Genomic DNA, 7,597 nt, shown 5'->3' on the forward strand with positions numbered 1-7,597 from the left:
TACCTAAGAAAACCAGATGGCCCAGGGTCCATCACTCAATGTCTGGCCAGGCGTGTCTCAGGCACCTCGGCTCTGGGCACCTCCTTGCCTTATCTCTGAGATTTGTACTCCCCTGGTCTGGGCTCCCCTAACAGCTTTTCCCTGGCCTGGCCGTCTTCTTACAGGCTTGGCTCCTGTGGTTTTCAGTACTGGTCTCAAATTTAACTCTTTCAATCCCAGGCTTACGTGGGCAAGTTCCTGCTAAAATTTTTTATTTTCCTTTTCAGTTCCACACAGAGACAGGAGAGTGCAGGATTTGATGCCTAGAGATGGGAACAGGTTTCCTCTATCTCTTCATTCCTCCCTCTGCTAGTAACTTTAGAGGCCATTCTTGGGCTCTCTGAAATCTGGATTGTCTGTACTAACCGGTTGATACTCAGACCTCATTACCATTTTCTCTCAATAATAGGTTATATAGGGGACTATTTGAACCAAAATATAGAACCCATCTGGGGTAGAAAAATTAAGAACCATCCCATTAACACAAGGGGTCAGTCTTGTTGAACAGGCCCACCATGTCAATTCTCGGGGAATAATCTACTTGGAATGAACTATGGGAATGGTCTGATTGCAGAGGTGCTGATGTGACAAGGGAACTTTCCCAAGACAGATGCCCTGTTCTGATTTAGTCTGGAAGATTTAAGTTGGACCTTCCTGTGACCATCTATATGCAGAAACATTATCTTTGACTATTAACTCAATGTCTTCATAAAAGGAGGGATATAAGACACACAGTACATATAGTTAGCAAGGACAATAGACTCAGGACTGAAATTGAGTCAACTTTAACTTGAGGAGGTTGGTGTCCTTTTGAACTCTCCATTTTTGTACAGCTGGAGCTAGGTAGTCTTCTTTAGTGGAGGAGCATGTCTGGCATTTGTGTAGTGCACTCAGGTGGTAATTTCATCCTCATTGATGGCAGTTGGTGTGGTCAACAGGATGATGTAATGTCCTTTTCACCTGGGTTCAAGCGCACCTTGGTGAATCTCCTCACATACACCCAGTCTCCTTGACTTGTGTGGTTCTGGAACTGGAAAGTGGGCCTGCTTCATAGAGGGCATATAATTTAGACCAAACATATTTATGAACCCACTAAGTAACTCTGACCCTAAATATTAAATCATTGTCTTTCAATTCTGTAGTAGTTGCTGACTGTAGTCTGGGGTACAATGGGGGCTGGGATTTCACATATAATTTTAAAAGGGGTTAGTCTCATCTGGGAAGGAGAATTATTTCTTTTCTTTCCTTTTCTTTTCTTTTCTTTTCTTTTCTTTTCTTTTCTTTCTTTCTTTCTTTCTTTCTTTCTTTCTTTTTAACCAGATATAGTGCAAAGAGAAGGAGCATCATCCAGTCTCTAAGGTTAATTTAGTTAAGATCTCTTTTAATGTCTTATTTATTCTTTCTATCTGCCCTGAACTTTGGGGTCTTGTATGCTCAATGCAATTTCCAATCTTCCCCAATGAATTTGCTATATCCTGACTTACCTTGGACACAAATGTCAATCCACTGTCTGACCCTATCATATGAAGAAATCTATCCCTGGGTAAGCTATCCTCTAGTAATTTCATGGCCACTATCTTTGCTGTCTCAGCCTTGGTTGGAAACACCTCTATCTGAAAAAAAAGTGTCTAAGAGCAGATACTTCTACCTTCCCTGTTTGATCTCTGTAAAATCAAACTCTCAGTAGGCCCCCCAGTCTCTTACCTCATAGTCAGGAATTTGGATGTTTTGGGTTGGTAGGAGTGTTGGTCAGCTGGCAAGCTTTAAAGTTTGTTATTATATCCCCAAGAGTGATCTGCATTTCCTTGAAAGTCACCTAAGATTGTCTCACTGGGTCTGTCATTTGTTTCACTCCTGTTACTTCCCCCCTCAACTCAACCATCCGACCTCTGACAGTATCTGATTGGAGGCTACCACCTGGGGAGCTAAGACAAAAGCTCTCTGTAGACTGTCAGTTCCTCTTTGAAGAAGCCACCTGGAAGTTCACTAGGAGATAAGACAACTCCCACCACCTGAAGACCTTCTGAGCTGCTGGGGACTTTGGCATCTGACCTTTTCTGCAGTGTTTATGTTATGCAAATATCATGTAACCTAAAGATTTGGTTTCGGTTTTTCATGTGACTATAAAAATCCTGGATTTTCTAAGTAAAGTTGAAGCCTTGATTGGAACTCATCTTGGCTTAGTGATTTTTCTTGCATTTCTATTTCAGGTCCTTTGTTCCCTCCCCTGAGAGAACCCAGTTCATGAAACTGCAGGCAGTTTCACACTTCCATGCAAGTGACTCTGTGGATCTTTCTGAGAATACCTCTTGGCAAAGATGTATGTAATATTAACTTACCTTGAGTTGGTCACCACCAGCACATTTAATTTCTTCTTCTGTATATATCAGTTGCTTTGGGTGGTTCAGGTAGGACAGTGGCCAATCTAGAGATGGCTGTTTCCTTTAAGGCTACCTTCTTAGTAGCCTTATCAGCCAGGTTGTTTCCTCTAGCCATTGGTGCCTTTTTGGTGCCCTGTAGAATTTTATTTTATTTTTTGACAGTTCTTCCTTCTGCTGTTAGGAGACCTCATTCTTGGTAAGTGAGTTCATGAATATGAGCAGTTGTAAATGCATATCTGGCTGTCCCTACAAATGTTAGCAGCCAGTCCTTTTCTCATTATGAGGGCCTGTGTTAATGTTATTAGCTCAACCCTCTGAGCTGAAGTGTGTAGAAGAAGAAATTGAGTCCTGATTACCTCCATTTCTGTAAGTCACTGCTGCCCCAGCTCTTCTCTAACCCTCATGGAGGAGGCTTCTGTCTGTAAACCAGGTCTGATCTGTCTCTGACAGAGGAGAGTCCTTCAAGTCAGGTCAGGTACTGTGTACCTGGGCCAGAACCTGGTCACATTGATGGATTGTACAGTCCAAGTCAGGATTGGGTAGGAGAGTCCCAGAGTTCAGGGAAACAGGCAAGTAGAAAATAACTCAGCCAGAGTTGATCAGTAAACTCTGATAATGAATCATGTAGACATTACTGAGCCATCATCAGAAGGCTCCTTAAGTACCCCTTTAATTGCATGGAGGGTAGTCACTATCAAATTCTGTCCCAAAGTTAATTTATCTGCATCTTTAACCAACAGTGCTATGGCTACAATAGTACATAGGCAAGATGGCCATCCTGCTGCCACTGGGTCCAGTTTCTTTGATAAATAAGCCTCTAGCCATTTCCATAGTACTAGAGTTTGTAAAACCCCTGGAGTGTGCTGCTGGGCTGGGGTTAGCTTCTGTTGTCCCTTGTCACCTTGTGGCCATTCATATTGACAAAGAAGTGTTAGCAGGGGGGAAAGAGGGAAGATTTTTGAAACACTTTATCCTCTACTGCTGACACCCTATGGAGATAAAAAGTCCCCCTCCAACAGCCATCCAACATCAAAAGCCAGACACTCTAAATTGCAATAAGTGTTCCTTAGCCTTAACTTCCTTAAAATAAGTCAGAATAAAATTAATGTGAGAAGGAACAGTCTGTCCAATGTCATCCAGCACAGTCCAATACAAGTAAAGAGCAAACAACACAAGAAACAGAATAGACAGGCAAAAAATAGCCACCCAAAGACTGAAAACATAAATGAATCCAAAGACACAGACTTAAAGATTAACAGATTCCAGCTTCAGAAACTGGAAGCTAGTGATGGTGGAGTTCTCTGTCTTCCACCAAAAATTTCTCCAACTGATGGGTGGATAGTTCATCCACCCTGCTATCAGCAGCTTCTTCCTGACTCCCATGGCTGTGGCCCTCCAGCACATCTGCTCTTAACCAATCCAATGGAATCTCTGTTATTAACCACTCCAATGGAATCTCTGCTAATCTTTGAACTTTATTTAGGAGAATAGATCACACGGTTAATCCAAGTATTCTGCCTCCTTGCCCCCTCCTTTTTGAGACAGGGTTTCTCTGTATCCTGGAACTCACTCTGTAGACCAGGCTGATCTTGAACTCGGAAATCTGCCTGCCTCTGCCTACCAAGTGCTAGGATTAAAGGCATGTGCCACCATTGCCCTGCCAAAAGTTCACTATAAATTAAAACATAAATTAATCTAAATTGAATATGAAGTTTATGACAGAGAATGTTTACATGCATATCCATTAAGAAGAATTACCTGACTAAGTATTCATTATCAGTCACTAGGTCAATAGGTTAATAGAAAGTTAAAAAACATATTTTTTTGTGACTAAGTTAGTAGTGAAGTTTGCATGGTCAATATTAATATTAATAGTAAATATTCTATCTTCTGTCCTTGCACTTCTTAGTAAATCTGATTTCCCTTTTATGACCTTTGGTCAATGGTTTTACAACTTCTTGGAATGTGCTCTACATGCTATATCAGCAGCAGCTCACTTCTGACACTTCAAGACTTGTAGTGTTCTCATTATAGTCTTGACATCAGAAAGGACTTAGTAGCAGTCCTATTACGAGAGCTCTTAATAATTACTAATATAATTTTTAGGAATTATTATAGAATCAATCTTAGTATTTATGAAACCATCTATTTATTTATATAGCATCATTAAAAGACAGTAAATCTTTTTTTCCTGCAGAGATCTCCTCAAAAGTGTGAGCTAATACCTAATGATTGTTACATATACTTAATAATAACAGGAAAAGTGCATTAATACCAGCAATATTACCTAAAATGTAATATTTTCCGCCTTGCCTAGAGAAGCAAATCTGTCATTAACTTTAACAGTTTATGACCAAGTCGTCTAAGAAAGATCACCTGCTAGTTTTTAGCTTCTCCTTGATGGTTTAGTTACTGATGCTTTGTTAAGCGTGCAGACAGGAGTCCAGCATGGCTTTCCTCTGAGACACATTATGAGCAGCTGACTCAGACAAATAGAAATATACACAGCCAAGCATTGGATGAAAGTTACAGTTCCTTATGGAAAAGTTAGGAGATGGTTTTAAGGAACTGAAGGGGATTACAACCCCATAGGAAGACCAACAGTATCCATTAATCTGGACCCCTGGGAGATCACTAAGTCAACAAAGAAAGTACATGCATGAGCTGGTCCAAAGCACCAGGCATATGTTTAGCAGGTGAGTGCTGAGCCTGGCCTCAGTGAAAGAGGATGTGCTTAACCTTGTAAAGATTTGAAGCCCAAAGTGGGATCAGACCTGGGCAGACCCATGCTTAGAAGGCATAGGGAAGGAGGAATGTTGGAAGAACTTCACAAGTGGTTACTGGGAGGTAGAGGCAACATTTGGAATGTAAATAAATAAACAATTAGCTAATAAATAAATAAGATGTATTTTTGCTTGCCCATTACCAGCTTTGGAATCCATGTGGTTGGTAAACAGAGTCAGGTAGGCTTTGGTGGTCAGTTCTTAGATCCACTGAAGGACCTGTATCCACATACCTACAGGGTTCATTGCCTGTGGCAGATATATACACCTCTGTGGATGGGAATCTGGCTTCAGTAGTTGGGTTTTATAGTTGGTGGTGCAGTGAACAGTGGTGTGGAATACCTACCACTGTGGAATGTTGGGGTCCTTTGTCTGAGTACCCTGTAGAAGTAGTGCTGGGTCATATGGAAGATCTGTTTTCATTGTTTTCTGCCATTACATCCTGACTTACACAGTGACTAGACCAGCTTACAATCCCATTGTCTAAGGCCCTGTTGTCTACCTCCTTACCAGCATTTGTTGCTCTGTGTTCTTTATTAAAACATAATTTGATTACTTATTTTAAAAGTTCATATGGCATGTTTCGCACATAGTCATCACCCCTTCAACCAACTACTACCACAAATGGCCTCTCATCCCTTCCCAACCACCATCCTGCTGTGTTTCAAAACCTGAGGGGTTTCTAGAAGGCTAGTCTCCACATGAGAATCATGGCTCTGGCAGGCTGTGTCCTTACTCCATTTCACCTTCCTTGTTGAAAACCTTATATGACATTTTAAAGCTAGCCACCAAAATTCATCCCCTTATTTGGCTATGTCTTCTTTCTCAGGCCACTACCAAGGTCCAGTTGTCAAAGCACTGAACTTCAGTAATACAAAAGCCCCTTTCGACTCATCTATTTACCATGCCCAATAACACCAAACCAGTGTGTCCTAGCCTATTGAAACACCTTTTCCTGTTGAAAATCAGACCTACTAGGTCATTTTCTGTGGTCCTGCCTGAGTCAGAAATCTGGCACTCTAAAGCATCTGTGAAAAATGGTTGTTTGGGTATGGTTGTGTGGTTTCAGCTTAATCCTGAGCCCTGTAGGGAACATTCTCTGTTCCTCATGTGTGTGGGTCCCTTGAAAACCTTCCCTGGGCATATGCAACACTGTCACAAGCAAGGGTCAAGTGGCACTTTCCCCTGGGAAGGATGGCGACAGAGCTCCTTCACTCAAGTGTTCATACACTGGATTCCACCACGTGAAATACCTCAGGAATGGTAAGAGAGGACTCGACACACTGTTTAGGTTTTGAATGCTTTATGTCAGTTTCCAATACAACTACACACAGCATACAATACGCTATTAGAGCTAAAAGGATAAAGGCTACGACAATATAATAGCTAAACACTTCGCTTTACCACGTATTAGAATATATACGGCTTCACTCTACTGCCTATTAGGGGGTATACGACCTGACAGTGTCTCTGGAAGCAGGCTGAGCTATCTCTGAGGCAGAGCTTGGTGTCCAGCAGGTCCAGCTGTCTCTCAGCCGGAGGGCTATACTTGACCATGAAGGAAATGCTTCTCGAGCAAACCGAAAGCAACTGGCGGTGAGCAGGCTCAGCTATCTCTCAGCTGGAGGGTTATACTTGACCACGAAGAAAGGTTTGACTGTAGATAATGTTTGACCACGAAGATTACTTGCCCACGAAGTCTCGGGTGGTCTCGGATGGTCCCTGGTCATTGTGGCAGAGTCTGGAGGCTCAGGAGGTTCATGTCAGCAGCCATGGCTACCAAGAGTTGGGGGAGAGATGCTAGCTTGTCTCCTAGCTGTCTCTTTAAACTATTTTTGACGTCACGCTGGAGCAGAGTTCAGATAAGCACTCATGTCTGGTTATCTTCTCAAGTTGTTTACTTTTCTTATGGAAAATTTCTGCACAAGTATACACTTCTAATATCTCTTGTTTTGTCAAAACATCTTCCATATATTATTCTAGATAACTATTACATCAAAACGGCTCACTGCAAATAACTTATTTCAAAACAACTTCCAAACATTTCCTACTACAAGGTGGAGCAAGTTTTGCTACAGGCCTGCTCCTTACAAACACATAAATAAACTCACCGCAAATAGGAAACAAACAAAACTGGATACTACTCAGTCCAGCTTGGGAATGCAATGACCTTTATTGCTTTTACTTATAGGAATATGGGATGGAAGATGACTCACATGAACAGAAATGACTCAATGACAGAAGCACTACCATAGCCCATCCCAGCATGGTTGACAAGCTCACCGTAGTGTGTAACCAGAAACACACTGCACAGCCTGACAGAAGTTCAACAGGTGGAAAGTGTCTGTTTTAAGTCTCAGTTGGTCTAAACCTCTTCTAGGCAGCATGACTGTT

The 7,597-nt window shown here is 41.8% G+C and overlaps 1 pseudogene; it reads left to right on the plus strand.

Annotated features, from left to right (window-relative positions):
• Positions 1 to 6,758: 6,758 nt before the first annotated feature.
• LOC116076491 overlaps positions 6,759 to 7,597 on the plus strand; it is an 8,037-nt pseudogene continuing 7,198 nt past the window's right edge.

This window comes from Mastomys coucha, unplaced genomic scaffold (assembly GCF_008632895.1).
Source record: "Mastomys coucha isolate ucsf_1 unplaced genomic scaffold, UCSF_Mcou_1 pScaffold4, whole genome shotgun sequence".
NCBI lineage: Eukaryota > Metazoa > Chordata > Mammalia > Rodentia > Muridae > Mastomys > Mastomys coucha.